Source organism: Maniola hyperantus, chromosome 3 (assembly GCF_902806685.2).
Source record: "Maniola hyperantus chromosome 3, iAphHyp1.2, whole genome shotgun sequence".
In the NCBI taxonomy this organism is placed as follows: Eukaryota; Metazoa; Arthropoda; class Insecta; order Lepidoptera; family Nymphalidae; genus Maniola; species Maniola hyperantus.
Genome location: NC_048538.1, coordinates 4,340,726 through 4,358,440, shown reverse-complemented (window position 1 = coordinate 4,358,440; position 17,715 = coordinate 4,340,726). Strand labels below are relative to the sequence as shown.

General features: G+C 35.9%; 1 protein-coding gene across 3 annotated transcripts in view; it reads left to right on the top strand.

The window, feature by feature from the left end:
* The window catches only part of corn (cornetto), a 77,597-nt gene that overhangs the window by 45,002 nt on the left and 14,880 nt on the right, over window positions 1-17,715 (top strand). The window contains exon 1 of one of the 3 annotated variants that reach the window (XM_069509613.1): window positions 2,289-2,399. The exons of the other annotated variants lie outside the window; for them this stretch is intronic. The gene's annotated coding sequence lies outside the window, so the exon portion shown is untranslated. Of the gene's footprint in view, window positions 1-2,288; window positions 2,400-17,715 lie in introns of those variants that run through there. 3 annotated transcript variants of the gene reach the window in all.

Sequence of the window (17,715 nt, the reverse complement as noted above, 5' to 3'; positions counted from 1 at the left end):
CCCCAGTTACCGTCATCTTCTTGAGGTTCTTGATAATACGCTGCACTTATCTAGAATGAACTATCTCGTCTCAGGTCTGCCCCAGCCCGATCCAATATCAGCCCAGAACGAATGGGATCTGCGTCAGATATGACCAGTACTGCCACATGGGCTTGTTAAAGATTTGGGCTATCGTAAATTGTGTTTTCAATTTTCATATAGATTTTTGTTATTACTGCCTTATTAACACTAACAACCCAACTAACAAAATTAAATTCCTTTACTTTGCTAATAAACTCATTTTTCGTAAAGCTAGTAAGAAAAACTGAAGACTTCGAGACTATTACACGCTTTGTTTACGTTTAAGTTCGGTATAATCTTGACATTGGTCTGACGAAGCAGAAAATAATATTATTATTGTAAGCAAATAAGATCTAGCGGCAAATCAGATGGTAAGTACTACCGTCTGATTCGATGAATCCTATTATCGTTCGTTTATCACGCAACAAGCGCGGCTGAGTGCCTGTTTCAGTGGCAGCTACTGATTTGAATATTGCTTTATGTTATAAGTACCAAGTACCTAAATTAAATCGTTTTTAGAAGTGGTTCTGAGAATCACTTGGGCCGAATACTGAAAAGGAAAGTATTTGTTGAAGTTGTTTTTTGGCGTTTATTATTTGATACGCTAAAGACGTTAAATAAAACGTAAGCTTAACTTTGTCATCATCGAAAAAGTAACGTACACTGCTGGACATAGGTCTCTTATAATAAAATTTGGTACAGAGATAGCTTGCATCCCGGGAAGGACAAAGGCTACTTTTGATCCAGGAAAATCAAAGAGTTTCCACAGGATTTTTAAAGACCTAGATCCACGTGAACGAAGTCGCGGGCATCATCTAGTTTTTTATATTTTTTCCTTACAAGTTTGCCCTTGACTGCGATCTCACCTGGTGGTAAATGAAGACGCAGTCTAAGATGGTAGCGAGCTAACCTGGAAGGGGTGGGGTGGCAGTTTCATTAAAAACCCATACCACTGGTCGGTTTCTGATGCGAGGTCGCCATTCCAGCACTTTGGAACCCCAACGACTATCCTATACCCCTACCCACCCATTGCGCTTGAGCCATTTCCGGTCTCTTAACTTTTTTAAATCTTAATTTTTGTGGGTTTTTTGTCCGATACGGACCTTACATGATTCTTGTTTTTTTTTCTGTGATCCTTTTTCATGTCAGGAATTTGCAAAATACATACAACATATTGTATAAAACGTATTGCCTCACATTTGCGCTTATTCTATTACAGGATTTTTCCTGCGTTCATAGCGTTTTATTATTTCATAAAATAACTCATTCACTGCAATTAATTATTATTTGCGCTTTTACTAAGGTTGTTTCAGCATTTTCATAATAATTAGTAATATTCATAGTAACTAGAAACATTTTTAAAATGACATACATCACAAATTGCTAGTTCCGAGGCTGGAGAACATTTCATTTTAAGAAATCTTGAAATCTTGACCTTTATAAAGATGCCGTGCAATTCGAGCTTGTTATAGGTCATATCTTTGCCAACGATGCAGCATTTATGTAAAGGCATTAAAAACAAATTTGCATTGCCATCGTATCGCTATTACCTCTGAGATTGCTATCCAAGATCAATCAGAGTAAGAAACCTTTAGAAATTTTCAATTCAAAATCTCTTTAGGCGGACATTGACTGACGGATCAATTACTTCTATTTATCGGTGTCTGGTCCTATGAAAGACCCGCTTATTCTCCGATAAATAAACGATTCTTTTACATTATAAGGATTTCTTATCAAACAACAGTTGTATATTATTAAAAAATAGTCAATAATTGCTTGTTTATATCCAGTTTTGTATCGGACATTATGCTCACGTTATTTTTTTTTTGTTTCCTCTGAAATCAATTTACAAAGTTTTATCAAAGATTTGAAATTGAGCGTATTAATATGGTTAAGTACATTTATGTGCTTATAATGTTAACGTGTTTTGTACTGTATTTAGTAACTTCTTTTAAGCTGTGTTTATAATGTAAAGAACTAAGCTGTTAAAACTTGAAATATTTATATATTTGTGCTTACTTCAAGTTTATGAAGTGGAGACCGCATCTTGTTTTTATTGGCCACAGCTGCAAAACTAATCAGCGTGGGGCAAACCATTATAATCTTGTCGTGTGAGGTTGTAATGTACTTGTATGCAATTGCCATTGAAGGAATGTGTATGAACAGTAGTTGGGTTATCAAGGCTCGCACCCCCCAGTGTCGGTGAAGTCTCGTTTAGTTATATCCGTGCTTGTGTCGGGTGTGAATGTGTCCTCAGTATAGATTTGTTCGTTCTCAATTGCTAAATGGATGTAAATTCAAGAAGTCTTTAAGTGGATTTTTGATAATAAGTTTTCTGGGTAAGCAATTATGATATTTTATGCCGTTCCTACTATCTTTCTTCACCTTTCTATCTACTGATACTATCATAAATATAAGGAAACATTTCGTTACTATCATGTAAAGGTGCAAATGTTATCTTCCAATACATATATATAAATAAATCAATCGTAAGATATTCAAACGCACGTATCATACCTATGTATAATTTGTGTTTAGAACAAAATAATCTAAATGGCAATTTAAAGCATAACTTAACAATTAGTTAACAAGTGATAGTGCCCGATAGAGTGACTGATATGAAATTTCGATGAAAGTAATAAGAATAACTAATTAATATTTATTATCCAACTGCGACGTCAATCTACAAGTGTTCTCTATTGTTATCTCAATGAAAAGAAAGTTTTCTAATTTCGTTTGCTCTACATTGTACTATTACAATCGAGAGAAATGAATATAAACAATGTTATTCTCAACTACTTGCTAATCAACCACAAGTTCCGTATTAGAAACAAGAAATATAATTAAGTATACTTATTAGATTTCTTTAACATTTCTAATATATTTTTCAAGGATGTATATTTATTCTTCCTTATATACTTAGTTCCTTATATTTTATTTTTCTATCTTGTAGGTAGGCTTCCGATCTGTAATTCTTATGAAACAATCAATAAATCAATCTTTAAAGTTCACGTGCATACTGCACTCCCACGAAAATCGATGGAATTGATTCCAAATGCCCGTGTTTCCTCGACGGAACATGAGGGTGGCTTGTGAGGGGGAGAAAATGTTTATCGTTTATTTGGAATAATAAAAGTGTTGTCTATGACAACACTGGACCCGGAGCAATTAAGGCTTTTCGATTGGAGTCACTATCTTTATAGACTTGATACTGCTATCACAGAATTACTTCATACTGCTGTAATCTGTACAGAATAATTTGTTGAAAATATTTCCAGAGAAGACAAAACAATAAAGCAAAAAGTAATTTAAAAATTGAGACGAGGAGCGAAAATAAAAAAATAACAAATGGAATAGTTGGAGGTAAGTTAGAGTAAAAATAACTATCAGGTTTTATTTTTTACTATTACACAGTAAATTCATACTAATATTATAAATGCGAAAGTGTGTCTGTCTGTCTGTCTGCTAGCTTTTCACGGCTCAACCGTTCAACCGATTTTGACGCAATTTGGTACAGAGATAGCTTGCATCCCTGGGAAGGACATAGGCTACTTTTTATACCGGAAAATTGAAGAGTTCCCACAGGATTTTTAAAAACCTAAAACCACGCGTACGAAGTCGCGGGCATTAGCTAATATAATATAAGAAGCAGAATCACTAACTTCGCTAAAAATTCACAGTAACATTGATCTTCATGATAAAAACTCAAAAATCTAAGAAGTAAGGTCTATAAACTCCGAAAGTTACAATTTGATGTATTTCACTAATACTTTCAACCATCATTACCACACTCAATTTAAGGTGAATTAACATAAAATTGATAAGAGAACAATATCTAAACCATCCTGATAAAGAACGCATAGCAATTTAGAAAGTTTTGTACAAAGCTTAAAATTCATCGATTTCGATTAAGAGATTATAATTTCCCAAAGCCCCTTATCTTAATCATTGAAGCCTGATATCATAATTTACTAGCTCATTAATTGGTTTACTCCAAAAAGCTCAATTAGTCAGCTTGTGGCGTCTAAAGGTCTCTTAAGACTTCGTTGTAGTAACAACGTAACAACAAATGTTTTGGTCAGTGAGTCAAATCATGTGTAGCAAAATTTTATAATAGGACTGGTGCGAACATGTAAATGCTATTTAGAAGAATTTAGTTTCCTTTTTCCTCAATCATGAGACACGAGCAAGCCAAACATGCATTTTATCATCATGATCAACCCATCACCGGCTCACTACAGAGCACGGGTCTCCTCTCAGAGTGAGAAGTGTTTTGGCCATGGTCTACCACGCTGGCCATGTGCGGATTGGTAGACTTCACACACCTTTGAGAACATTATGGAGAACGCCCAGGCATGCCGGTTTCCTCACGATGTTTTCCTTCACCGTTAAAGCGAGTGATATATAATTTCTTGAAACGCACATAACTCTAGATATAGATATAGGTATTATTTTTCGTCTTTAGTGCTGGTAGTATTCAGAGCCACCTATGAAAATTTTATCGAACGCTGCCTGGAAACTTTCTCATTATGTATGTGTAAAATAATGACATTTCGTACGTAGAAATTCTGGGAACCATTCTTAATTAGTGAGGCAATTTCATCCTACCCCTAATCGTAAGGGTCGGCTTTCAAACACGGGAAGGTTAGGTTAGCGGCTTTGGGATTGGTTTACAATTAAAATTGAAGGCAGAAATACTTTGTCGTTTCAAAATCATTTCCTAGAATTCGATTAAAATAAACTAATTTATATGATGAACTTAAACTTTAGTCATTACTTACCTATTATGATTACTAATATTTTTAAAGATAAATATTGAAATGTCTTTTATAACAAGAGAAGTTGATTGGAAAATGTCGTACGGATCACGTTTTTGATTCGTTTTCTTCGTATATTACTCTGCAAATGTTCATGGGCGGCGGTAATCACTTAACATCGGGTGACCCGCCTGCTCGTTTGCTCGCTATATCTATATAAAAAATAAAAATAAAATATTAATTTAGTAATGAAATATAAAGGTAGCAAATTACTTAATCAAACCAGTTTCGTTATTATTATTTTCGCAATAATTCCATAGCACAAATTAGCGAAAAGTTAAAGTACGTAGTACTTACTGTTTTTATTTAATACTAGCTGATCCCCGCGGCTTCGCCCGCGTAGATTTAGGTTTTTAAAGATCCCGTATAGCCTATGTCACTCAGGAATAATGTAGCTTTCTACTGGTGAAAGAATTTTTAAAATCGGTTCAGTAGTTCTAAAGATTACCCCCTACAAACAAACTTAACGACATTACCTCTTTATATAATACAACGGGCCGTGCAGCAGAAATCGTAATATTTTAATTTCGCCATAACTTCAAAACCAAACGTCCAATTTTAATCATTCAAAGACCAAATATTATCTCCATAAACTGTTCTTAGTGATGAAATCATTTATTTTGATAAGGATTAATAGCATGAGTAAAATAAACGCGTTTAAATGTAGTCCAAAAAAAATTCAAGATTTTTAAATAAAAAAATGGTTGCTGTGCCTCACTCGACATAGATGGGTATAGTGTGTCGCGGACTTTTTTGTAGATATTTATAAGATCTACAATTAATTAGAACATTTTATGGTTCTATCTTTTATAGTTTAGGCAGCGTACGCAAAATAAGTAACTTTTCTGGTTGATTTTTTACACCTTGTGTCCGAAAAACCCAAATATCTTACGGAACCCTATTTTTTTCCAAAATAAAATATAGCCTATGTTACTCGTGGATAATGTAGCTTTCGAATGGTGAAAGAATTTTTAAAATCGGTCCAGTAGTTTTTGAGCCTATTCAGTACAAACAAACAAACAAACAAACAAACAAACAAACAAACAAAGTTTTCCTCTTTATAATATTAGTGTAGAAAATAAAATACTTGAACCAGGAAAATTTAAGAGTATTATACTACTAGACGCACTACAATAGGATCGGTATTATGCTCATAATTACTTATTTAGCTTTTTCTCTACATTGTTCTCTTGATTTCCGCTTTTCACGTAGTTTTCTTTCGTTGTATTTTGTAGAGTACTAGCATTAAAATTATTGGATTTTTATTCCTTTGTGTTTGTACTCAATGGAATTTTGTACATACTTTTAAATTAGCAAGAAGTTAAAGCAGTACTTAAGTACTTTTGTATTTATGAAATACTTGAACCAGTAAAATTGTATCGCTAACAAGTACTACACTACTAGAGGCACTACAACTGGATCCGTATTATGCTCGTAATTGCTTATTTGATGCAGAGCTTTTGAGAACATTGTTCTCTTGATTTCCGCTTTTCGCGTAGTTTTCTTTCGTTATGTTCTGTAGTATTATCATTAAAATTATTGGATTTGTTTGTTTCTGTACCTAGGTGAAAAAACTGTTTTGAAAAGTTTTTTTTAAGTTACATGATGTTATTTCCTCACTTATATTGAGCCTCAATAGCTCAAAAGGTAAAGGAGTGAACTGAAAACCGCAAGGTCGATGGTTCAAACCCCGCCCGTTGCACTATTGTCGTACCTACTCCTAGCACAAGCTTGACGCTTAGTTGGAGAGGAAAGGGGAATATTAGTCATTTAACATGGCTAATATTCTTATTAAAAAAAATATTTGAGGAGTCCATATTCCTCAGTGATAAGGGATGAATTCCTGAGGTAATGTCGTTCGTTTACGTCGGTTGCTTATTGCACTGCTCATAACTATTCGTACTCATCTATACGAATCTTGAGCTTACGAATACTCATAGCAATGAGTATTCGTAAGCTCAAGATAGGTATTTAAGTGTAATTGACGCTGGACTGATTTACGCGACTGACATTAGCGTACCTAGTTGGCCGCGGATACACCTGTAAGTTTTACTCACGTGTAAAGTAGCTTAGTTTACATGATTAACTTACGACAAATTTACTCATGTAAACACTCTTATAATTAACACATTTATCGCCAGCCTTAGGATTAAAGCCGTAATAAATAAGACTTGAGGCCGGAATTAAATGCTGGCCGATTCTCTTGTACACAATCTCTAAACTGTCTAAATCTAGTGCTATCCTTTTCCGCAAGCAACATTATGAAAGGGATAGCAGTAGATTTAGACGTGCCATTGTAGTTTAGTTTAGAGATTGTGTACGATGGAATTAGCCAAAAGAATTGTTTGTCAAAAGTTAGTTTGAGCTCTTCCTTTAGTCATGTAAAGTTAAGTTATGACTACCAGTTTGTTGTGTAAAGACATAGCGTCAATGTACATTTGTAGTCTGGATTCTAAATTGCATGGCAATAGGTGTAGTTTATTTTTGCACACCCGCCGCCCGTGGTCGTTGTTATATGCCTCTGACATCCGGTCGCGCCCTGTCTGCCTAATTGCCAGGCGAAAAGGGGTTGTACAATGTACAGCTACTCATTCGGCTAATTGTAATGGCTTATCACCATAATCTTCTACCTGTAAATGTAAAAGGATAACATAGAACTGATATAAAGGTATCCACGTACAGCTTAAATGTTGGGACTGGAAACTTGAGATTTTGTCCGATATAGGTTTGCTAACGGGTAATCAAATTACCAAAGACGCAATTAAAATTAAAACATTCATACTATTGTAGGATTTTTTACATCATCAACATCATTATCAACCGATAGGTAGACGAACGTCCACTGTTATAGGTACGTAGGTGTCTTGTAGTAGAGACTTCCACATGCCACGGTCTTGCGCTCCCTGAATCCAGCGGCTCCCTGCAACTCGTTTGATGTCGTCTACCGAGCCCTGGCCTTGTGTCACTCGCCATACAAGATTTTACTCGTAATGACAATGCTGGGCAGGCGTGTTGGTCATCGCAAGACACCGGCCTGTGCCATTTATCCAGTCTAACCAATTTGAAATGTCTATACCTACCGCCTCGTTTGTAGACGAGCAGGCGATACCACGGGCAGATGAGGTTGACTATTGGGCGGCCAAGTGGAGGTGCGCTCCCTACCCCCCGCTACATTTTTATACATAATATGCTATTTGGCAACTTACGACTCATAAGTAAATATGATAAAATTCAAAAACTGTAAACTCGGTCACGCGGTGTCATATCGTGAATGGAGCTGCTATAAAAGTTTATTGGTCCAATGTCCCGATGGAGTGTGAAGCGGACATCATGGTGTATTATTCAATGGTGCCGAGTTGCCAAGCCCTACGGGACTGCCCTACCAAGCCCCGTTATGTGCGGGCGACCTCATAATTTTATACAATTTATTTAGGCCTCTCGTTAGCTTTGGCCATTTGTTATTTTCATTAAGCTCCACTGTCATTTTGAGAGACGGTATCATTAATAGTTTTTTTAGGCCCGCATGTTGGTTTAAATTTATTTATTTTATTATTAACTGATGCCCGCGATTTCGCTTTTTTAAAAGTCCAGTATATGTAGGTATGTGGGACAAAAAATCCTATGCCCGTCTTCAGGATGCAAGCTAGTCAAGCGCCTTTCATCAAGTTAAGCTCAGCGCGGTTGAGCTATGAAAACGTACAGACAGATAGGCAACTTTTGCCAGCGTCTTCGTCGCAGCACTCGAGGATAGTGTAGATATTTAGATATCTGTCAGTGAAATAATTTTCAAAATCAGATTACTAGTTCCGGAGATCACCCGCCACATTCAAACTAAGTTAGGTTGTTATGACTCTTCAAAAATAGTATAAATTATATGTATATATATTACTTATTAGGTTTATAACATTGTCTTGAAGTTAACTAGACGCAGACACTTTCAAAGACGTAGTCATTCGAATTTTATGAAGTTTTCTTGTATATTTTCAAGATGCGAAAGCTCAAAGCTTTCTTACAAACATAATAAAGTCTCACTTTATGATGCTTCGCCGTACGAGGATTGAGACAGCTCCAGCCAAGCGTTTTACGGGACGAGATGAAAGATTATGAGATGGCAATGAACTTCAAACTGATTTCAAAACCCGACGTGTACTAATAAAGAACAATGTAATTGTTAGTGCTGGTGGGTGTATAAATTAAAATGACACAGTGCACTCATGACTTTTTTGACTCATGAAACTCATGTTTTTGATTTTAACTTTGACTTTGATAGAAGACTTTATAGTTATACCTAACTTCGGCTTGGTGTTGAAGCAAAAAGGTAGTTTATCTTAAGATTTGATATTATGAGGAGTCCTTTCTGTTTATACAAGTCTACAAAATAAATGAGTATTTACTAGGTATTGAGTATGCTAGCCTATTGGTTAAATTGTCCTCGTTTAACGTACGGAACGTATCTCTAACTTTTCAAAATTCCTTAGGTTAAAGCTATTTAAGGATTGAAAAATCAGGCCTTATTATAATAAAAACTTGATAGATTACTTTAGGCACCTACATTAGACTGCAAGGTGGTTATTGATCTTGCATTAAAGGTTGGGTAGGTTCAACCCAACCATTTCTGTTCAACAGAGAATTATAAAGATTCAATAAATCGTTTGTTGGCAGTAAAAATGAGATAAACCAACAGATTACGGGCACGCGTACAAAACATATTCGCCAGCGGTCAGCACATCCGGCAGGCATCGAACCCGCTTCAATCAGCGCGGTGCAACGACCTTGCCATGTTTACCAACCCAATACCAACACATAAAATACCAGTGAAAAATATTTTTTTAGAGTTATACGCATTTTTAAGCAAGAATTCATATCACCTACTTTGACCGTAAAGGAAATTATCGTGTGGAAACCTACATGCCTTTCTAAGAGTTCTCCATAATGTTCTCAAAGGTACTATGTGAAGTCTGCCAGCGCATTTTTAAGCAAGTACATAGTATCATTTACTTTAAAGGTGAAGGAAAATATCGTGAGGACACCTTTATGCCTGAGAGTTCTCAACAATGTTCTCAAAGGTGGGTAAAGTGTTCCAATCTGCACTTGGCCAGCTTGGTGGACTATTGCCAAAAACCCTTCTCATTCTGAGAGGACACCAGCTGTGCTCAGTAGTGTGCTGGCGGTGGATTCAGTTGTTGTAACTTGTAGGTAACTTTCTTTAACATAACCCTGTCAACATTATAACTATTAAGAAGTAGGCAGTTGGTACATAACTACACATGCATAGTACCTACGCGACAGGACGAGATGGCACCCGGGGAGAGAACGCCCCGCACACCCACACAGCCCTGCGCTATCCCGGTGCGGGTGACGTGTGGGTGTGCGGGGCGTCCCGCCGCCTCATAAGCCGATTGCCATCTCAACCTGTCGCGGACTATACAATTCCCCTCTGCAGCTTAAATGACACAAGTTTTATATTTGTAGTTTGTATTTGTACAGGCTTCAGCTGCACTCATATGAACTATCTATCAGCAGTCTAAATCGAGTGATGACGACGTGCGCAATAAATTACAACCAGGCGGGACTTTTTTGCAACACATCAGTTTTTTTACTAATCAAAATAGTTTGTGAGTGGATTTACTTATACAGCCGTCTGCTACTATTTGTAAAAAGAAAATTCCGTTTTGAATTTTCGTTCCAATTACGGACGGATGTATGTATGTATATACTATATTGCACTACAAAACACAAATAACAGGTTACAAAAAAGAATGATGTTCTGTTAAACGTAATATCTGGAAGAAAAGAAAGAGTAAATAAACATACTGCTTAATAGGTACATCACCAGCGACGCAAATTCTAGGCCTTGTAGGCAAATTAAGGTCTTAATTTGTTAAATATAATTTAAGGATCTACCAGGATCTACGTTAATTTCGAATCTCAAAAGTATCTTAGTTACCTTAAGTCATTATTATTCTATAATAATGACCATGTCCATGTTTCTATAAATATGGACTTACAATACTCTATAGAAATCTATTAATTTAAAAGAAAGTGGGTAGTTTCATACAATTTTATTCTTTTTTTTCTTCCGTTTAACAACATTGATTAAATGTGTATGAAATGGATTTTAAAACTGTCATTAAAGTTTTCATTACGTCACTCTATTATACTAGACTAGACATGATCCTTCTTTTGCTAGCAGACAGATTCTGCAGAACCACAATTTTATTTATTTATTGACACTTTATTGCACACAACACAAAGTAAACATTGAAAAAACACAATACAGGATCTTATTCTAATAGATGTAGCATGCAAAGGCGGCCTTATCGCTAAAGCGATCTCTTCCAGGCAACCTTTGACGAAAGGAATCACGAAAGCACGGGTTGGTGCGGCAGCCGAAAATGGCCCTAGTTATTATTATAAATTAGACTACATACACATTACACAGTACATTCTAATAATACACAAATATATATAAATATATATACCCATATTCATATCTCTATAATATACTACATAATTCTAATACACTACAAATACAATATATAAATAAATTTATTCAATACATAAAATTACAATATTATAAATTCCAACTTAATTACTTCTTACTTTTCCTTCTAAAGCATTTCGTGTATGTCCTAATTTAGTTGTTGAACATTGAACAGAAAAAATATGCCTATTTTGTCACTTAAGCAAATCCAAGTTTAATATATTATTTTATAAAAGTTTCAAAGAAAATCCTCATTTGCTGGCTAAATTCTGTTATAGTGCTATAAAGATAGCCATAAACACAGAAACCGGCAATTTGCGGCTTACCTCGCGTACCGACCTAATGACGTCAGTCAGCTGCACAAAAAATTTAAATACTCGGAGCACAATAGTTCATGGCTTTTATGTTTCTAATTTATAATTTTATATCAAGGCATTTACTATCAGTTAGAAACTTTGCCTTGGAGAGCACGATCCGTCGGTCCCTGCCGTCGCTAACATAATATGAAAATCCTGTAGGGCGATTGCCTAAAACCTGCATCAATCATCATTACAATCGCAATCGTTGTGATTGGCTGAATTTATGGTATTCTTGTTGCAACAATACATTGTGGCCAATAGTAAGCGAGCTTTATCCAATCAGAGATGATTGCGATCGTGACATTGTAGCTGTCATTCTAGCGCAATCGAGGTGCTGAGCAAAATATCATCATTGTGATCGTCAACCGATAGACATCCATTGCTGGACCATAGATCTCTTGTAGAGACATCCACATGACACGGTCTTGCGCCGCCTGTATTCAGCATTTCCATGCCACGCGTTTGATGTCTGCTGTCCACCTACTGGAGGGTTTGCCAATGCTGCGCTTTCCAGTGTAAGGTCGCCATTCAAGCACGTTGGGACTCGAACGTCTATCAGTTTTTGGAACCATTTGCCCTGCCAATTGCTACTTCAGCTTAGCAACCCGTTGAGCTCCATCGGTTACTCTGTTTCCCCTAAGGACGTTCTCATTTCTGGTGTGATCACGTGGAGAACCTCCATAGCATAGCTTACTCCAACGCCCACTGAGTGACTCTATAGCTTTCTTACGAAACAACTCATAGCAATATATACCTAATAACAGTACATTTAAGCCAATACAGCGTCAATAGTATCAGCCAATCAGTGGTGATTGCGCCGTCATACTGTAGCTGTCTTTAGTGCTAGGGATACTTGGGCACATGAAACTAGGAATCAGCTTGGCTTATTATTAGGTTATCTGTGCTTGCATGGAACTAGGCATCAGTGCTTGGGCAATTGTTGTTTGAATGAGCTAATATTACCTGTCAAATGTGATTTTAAAATAGCCTGCGGTAAATACCAAGAACGTGCAATAACAAAGCAGACAAATTTTGAGTCCTTCGATATGGTAGTCGATTTCTTGGTACCAAGAACTTATCTCTAATAATACAATTATTATTGTTTTTGTTCAGGCTATTGTGTTTAAATCTACCTAATATTGTTGTGGTCAATTAAACATTCTACTATTTGTGAATCATTGCAGATTTACAAATTATATTCAATTCAAATGGAAGAGCCTTTTTCATTTATTTAGATATCTTTTACTCATTTTCACCAATTTAAAGGATCCATTTTTGAAATCTAGATAACACAATACTTTGCATATATATCACCTACCAGATGATGCCCGCGACTTTGTATGCGTGAATTTAGGGTTTTTTAAAATCTTGTGTGGACTCTTTAATTTTGTGGGATTAAAAGTAACCAAGTATGCAAAAAATCACGGCAAATCCGTTGTCCCATTGCGGCGTGATTGAAGGACAGATCAATAAACAAACGTTTTCGCATTATACATTTAGAGGACGAATAAAATTCTTGCTTACTTTTTAGTTTTTACCCCCGCATTTCAGTCGTTATCTATTATCTATGGCCGTCGCTCTAAACTTTATTTATATCTGACCGCAGCCGTCAGTTAGCGACGAAATGTTTATAAGCCCATTTACCTTTCAAGCTATCATCATCATAAGTATCACATATCCGTTGGGTGGTATACTAAACACTAGCTTATTCGCGTGGACTACACAAAATTGAAACCCCTATTTTACCCCCTTAGTTAAATTTTCAAAAATCCTTTCTTAGCGGATGCCTACATCATAATAGCTATTAGCTATTATTCACTATAATTGTTCTAATTCTAATTTTTTTCTATTACTTTTTAGCTACTTATTAAAATTTATTTGTTTACCTTAGTACTTATATGTTATAATATAATTATATAACTTATACTTTTAATTTGTATACCTACTCAATACTCATATTCGGGCGAAAAAGACTGGCTTCCTATAGCACAGGGAATCCCAGTTTGAGGGCTTTATCAAATAAAGATTTATTATTATTTATTTAAATTGTTGCAAAACTTCTATGAAACTGTTTAGCAACAAGGAACTGGTGGTAGAGTCACGACGTAGTATAGGCGCCACAAGTTGCCCTACATGAAATTAAGATATTTGAATAATTACACATAATATGCAATATAACATTAACCCAGTTTCGAGGCTCAAGTTGTGAAGCCGTTAGCCGATTTGGCGGGCTGCAGGCACGTTGACGTTTGTACTCGTATCTTCAACTACGATGCATAATAATACAATAAAGTTATAAACTACATGCTTGCATAATATACTTAACTTATATAACGTCATATACCTACCGAATTGTGACAAAAAATACAGTAGCTACCTACCGGTACTTGACAGGTTATTTTCTACTCAGATAATTTGTTATTTATCACCAACTCGAGACGCAGTCTCGATTCGAGGCAGCTTTACGCAAGTACATTTTCATTAGTAAATTTGTTGTAAGCATTGACTTATATATTACTTCGTATATGGACAAGGTTATTGAACAAACAAAATGGCACCGACTCATTGGTGCTATAGCACCAATGCAACCTCAGTGAGGTCTGGATTTCAAACGGGTCGTTCATTAGTATCTAAGAGGTGGCGCTGATTTATTTGGTTTCTAAACCGTGAAAAATTTTGTTCGCTTGACCATAATATCTTGTCATTAATTATATCGATGTTACGTGAGCTACTTGACTAAAACTTACAAAATGTAGGTACTTACTTACTTACTTACTGATACTCAGTAGTCAGTTATGATGTTATACATTTTTTCGCGATCAATATTAGTATGCATGAGTAAATTCCGTTAATCCCTATACACCAAGTATCCTTATTTGTCGTGAAAAGTCGTGGGCTACGTGAGTGGATTATTGCGCAAGCGTTGCCGTCTTAACTCTTTGTAGAATATCAATCAGCTTATTTGTAGTTTCCTCAATTTGGAAAGCCTGTGATCCTGCGAAATAGAAATTCAATTTCGAAACGATGAAAGCTTAGAATACCCAAACACGTAGGCCTCTTTTAGGTATCGCCAACGTTTCCGTCGTCGGCCTTTAGGATCCAACCAGTGCCAGCCACTTTTCGGACTCATCGTCTGGAATATTATGTATTTACGGCGATCTTCACTTGAAGATATTTTCACTTTACGTCCATCAGTCGTCCTACATATTTAAAAAAACGAAGTCTATCATCTAGCATTTTTTTTTTAAATTTTACATATTTATATATTTCAACTAATGTCATAGTGGTCTCAAATTAGGTGTAATGCTGCTGTCAGCAGTTTCTTTTCGCAAATTTCAACTTTACTAGATGTCGATTGTAGGGCAGTGCACTTACAAAGATTTAAAATATTAAAGTACCTATAACGCTTAACGCACTTACTGACTGAAAGCTAGTGTTTACGGTCTATTGAAATTACTTTAAAACTAGATAAACATTTTAGACCGACGCCGCGGATGTTCTAAATCGCCAAAAAGACATTTTAGCCTTCACGCATTCTTCTAATAAAAACTATGTCAACAGGGAAGCATTTCAACAACGTTAGCCTCCAAGTTGTAAAGTGGAAGTGAGATAACCGAGAGGCGACAGCCAGTTAGCGACCTTCAGTTTGACGAGTGACGAGGTGGCGAGTGTCATCGACAGGGCCTTCACTGTGGCTACTAACAAGTTTAATTAGCTGGCTACTCGTTACGATAAAAATAAACACATTGATTTATGTGTAGGTACATAGTGAGTGTGCAGAAGGCGTGTCGCGACTCACGGGTCGCGTCCCTCTGTGGTATCATGACCACTCATGACACCATGACTAATGATATACCATAATAAGTATACTATACCTGACCATTGGCAGCTTGGATCCTAGCCCGCTGCTAGTGGGATCCATTTTATCATATTTTTAATTATAGTTTTTTTTTTGTTGTTCCAGTTACTTTAATTTTTGTTGTTCTTGTTATTTTAATTTCTGTTGTTTTTGTTATTCTATCGTTTGTTGTTTATTTTATTTTATTTTTTGTTGTTCCTGTTATTTGATTTTCTGTTACTTTACTTTATTTTTTTTGTAGCTTCTGTTATTTTATTATTTGTTGTTTTTTTTTAAATATGATAAAAATGAGAAAAATAAATAAATGAGAGATTATACTATAAGTACCTAGTAACATAACCAGTCCACGTACAGTGAGGTGAGCCGACATCCTCGTCTCAACTCTCAACCGATAAACGTTTATTGCTAGACTGAAAATATTTTTCAAGGATCTCCACAAAATACAGTCTTGTACTATGTGACTGACTTTTTTTTTATTCAGATACAATGCAATCTGACGTGGTGGTAAGTGATGATGCAATGCAAAAGATAGATGCGGGCTAACCTGGAAGGGGTATAGCATTTTTTATTAAACCCATACCCCTTTGGTTTCTACCCGGTATCGTACCGGCACAGCTTTACCGGTAAGGTGGTAACTAGCCACGGCTAAAGCCTCCCACCAGACCAGACCAGAAAAGAAATTATAAAGTTCCAAACCCCTGCCGGGAATCCAACCCAGGACCTCCCACTAACAAGACCACAGCGCTTACCACTGCGCCAGGGAGGTCGTCATCTTTTAAAAGCTTTACGTCTTACGATAAATTAGATACCTTTATCGTAAGACGTATCTTTATCGTAGAGATATAGGATATTATTCGTATCTACGACCTAAACCCAACTACGGTCTACGACTAAGCAAAATGTTAGCGCTTATAGAATTCTAGTAGAGATAGTAATGTGCGCTATCGATAATGCTGATAGTTCTAATCGGTCGTTCTTGTATTTCGCGATTAGATATTCCGTAAACAAGGTCAGATGAAATACGTCCCGAAAAAGAATACTTCCATTGTTAGAACAATTGTGAAGTACTTACTGTAAGTAGGTACTATGATTTTTTCTACATTATACTAAACTAGATGCTTTCCACAGCTTCGCCAACATGTAATTCGGTACCTATTTTAATCTCGATTTCTATGTACCAATTTTAATCAGTACAGTTGAATATAATCTAAGGTTAAGGATGTTACGATTTTGAACTGTGGAAGGTTTTGTCTCAAACGCTTTTAAACAAACAAGTAAACAAATCAACATTATTATTACTATCCATACTAATATAATATATTATAAACGCGAAAGTGTGTCTGTCTAATAACTTTTCACGGACCATCCGTTCAACCGATATTGATGAAATTTGGTACAGAGATAGCTTGTATCCCGGGAAAGGACAAAGGCTACTTTTATCCCTGAAAATTAAAGAGTCCACACGGGATTTTTAAAAACCTAAAAATACGCGGGTGAAGTCGCGGCCATCATCTAGTTTTACATATAATCGTAGAGAATAGAAATTTAATTCGTTTCAAAACAGTGAAAATTAAATTTCGACCGTAGATCATGGCCATAAATATTAACCGTCGGACCGTCAGTTTGTATGTTGACTCTCGTAAATATCAATTTTCTATAAGATAATTATAAGCACCCCATAAAAAAGTAATAGTTACTCGTTCACGATAACAACAAAAAACAGAAGCCATGGACGCATAATAAATTATGGCTTCGCATTAAAAGCGGTTTAATACAGTCTCTAGTGGTTTTCTAATTTCATTATGGAAAACATTAACATTATCAGTAGGGATTGATTGATGATTAGAAAAACTTGTTTATATGCTTCATTGATTATTATTTATCTCGGAGTTATTGACTGAATTTTTATGAAAGGTACCATAATAAGATCCATGGGATATTGTTTCCTACAAATAAATCAATTTCATTTTAAGAGCAGGGGTAAGTATCATAATACTTAACTAGCTTGTGCCCGCGACTTCGTCCGCGTGGACTACACAAACCTCTATTTTACCACCTTAGGGGTTGAATTTTCAAAAATCCTTTCTTAGCGGATGTCTAGGATATAATAGCTATCTGCATGCGTAATTACAGCCC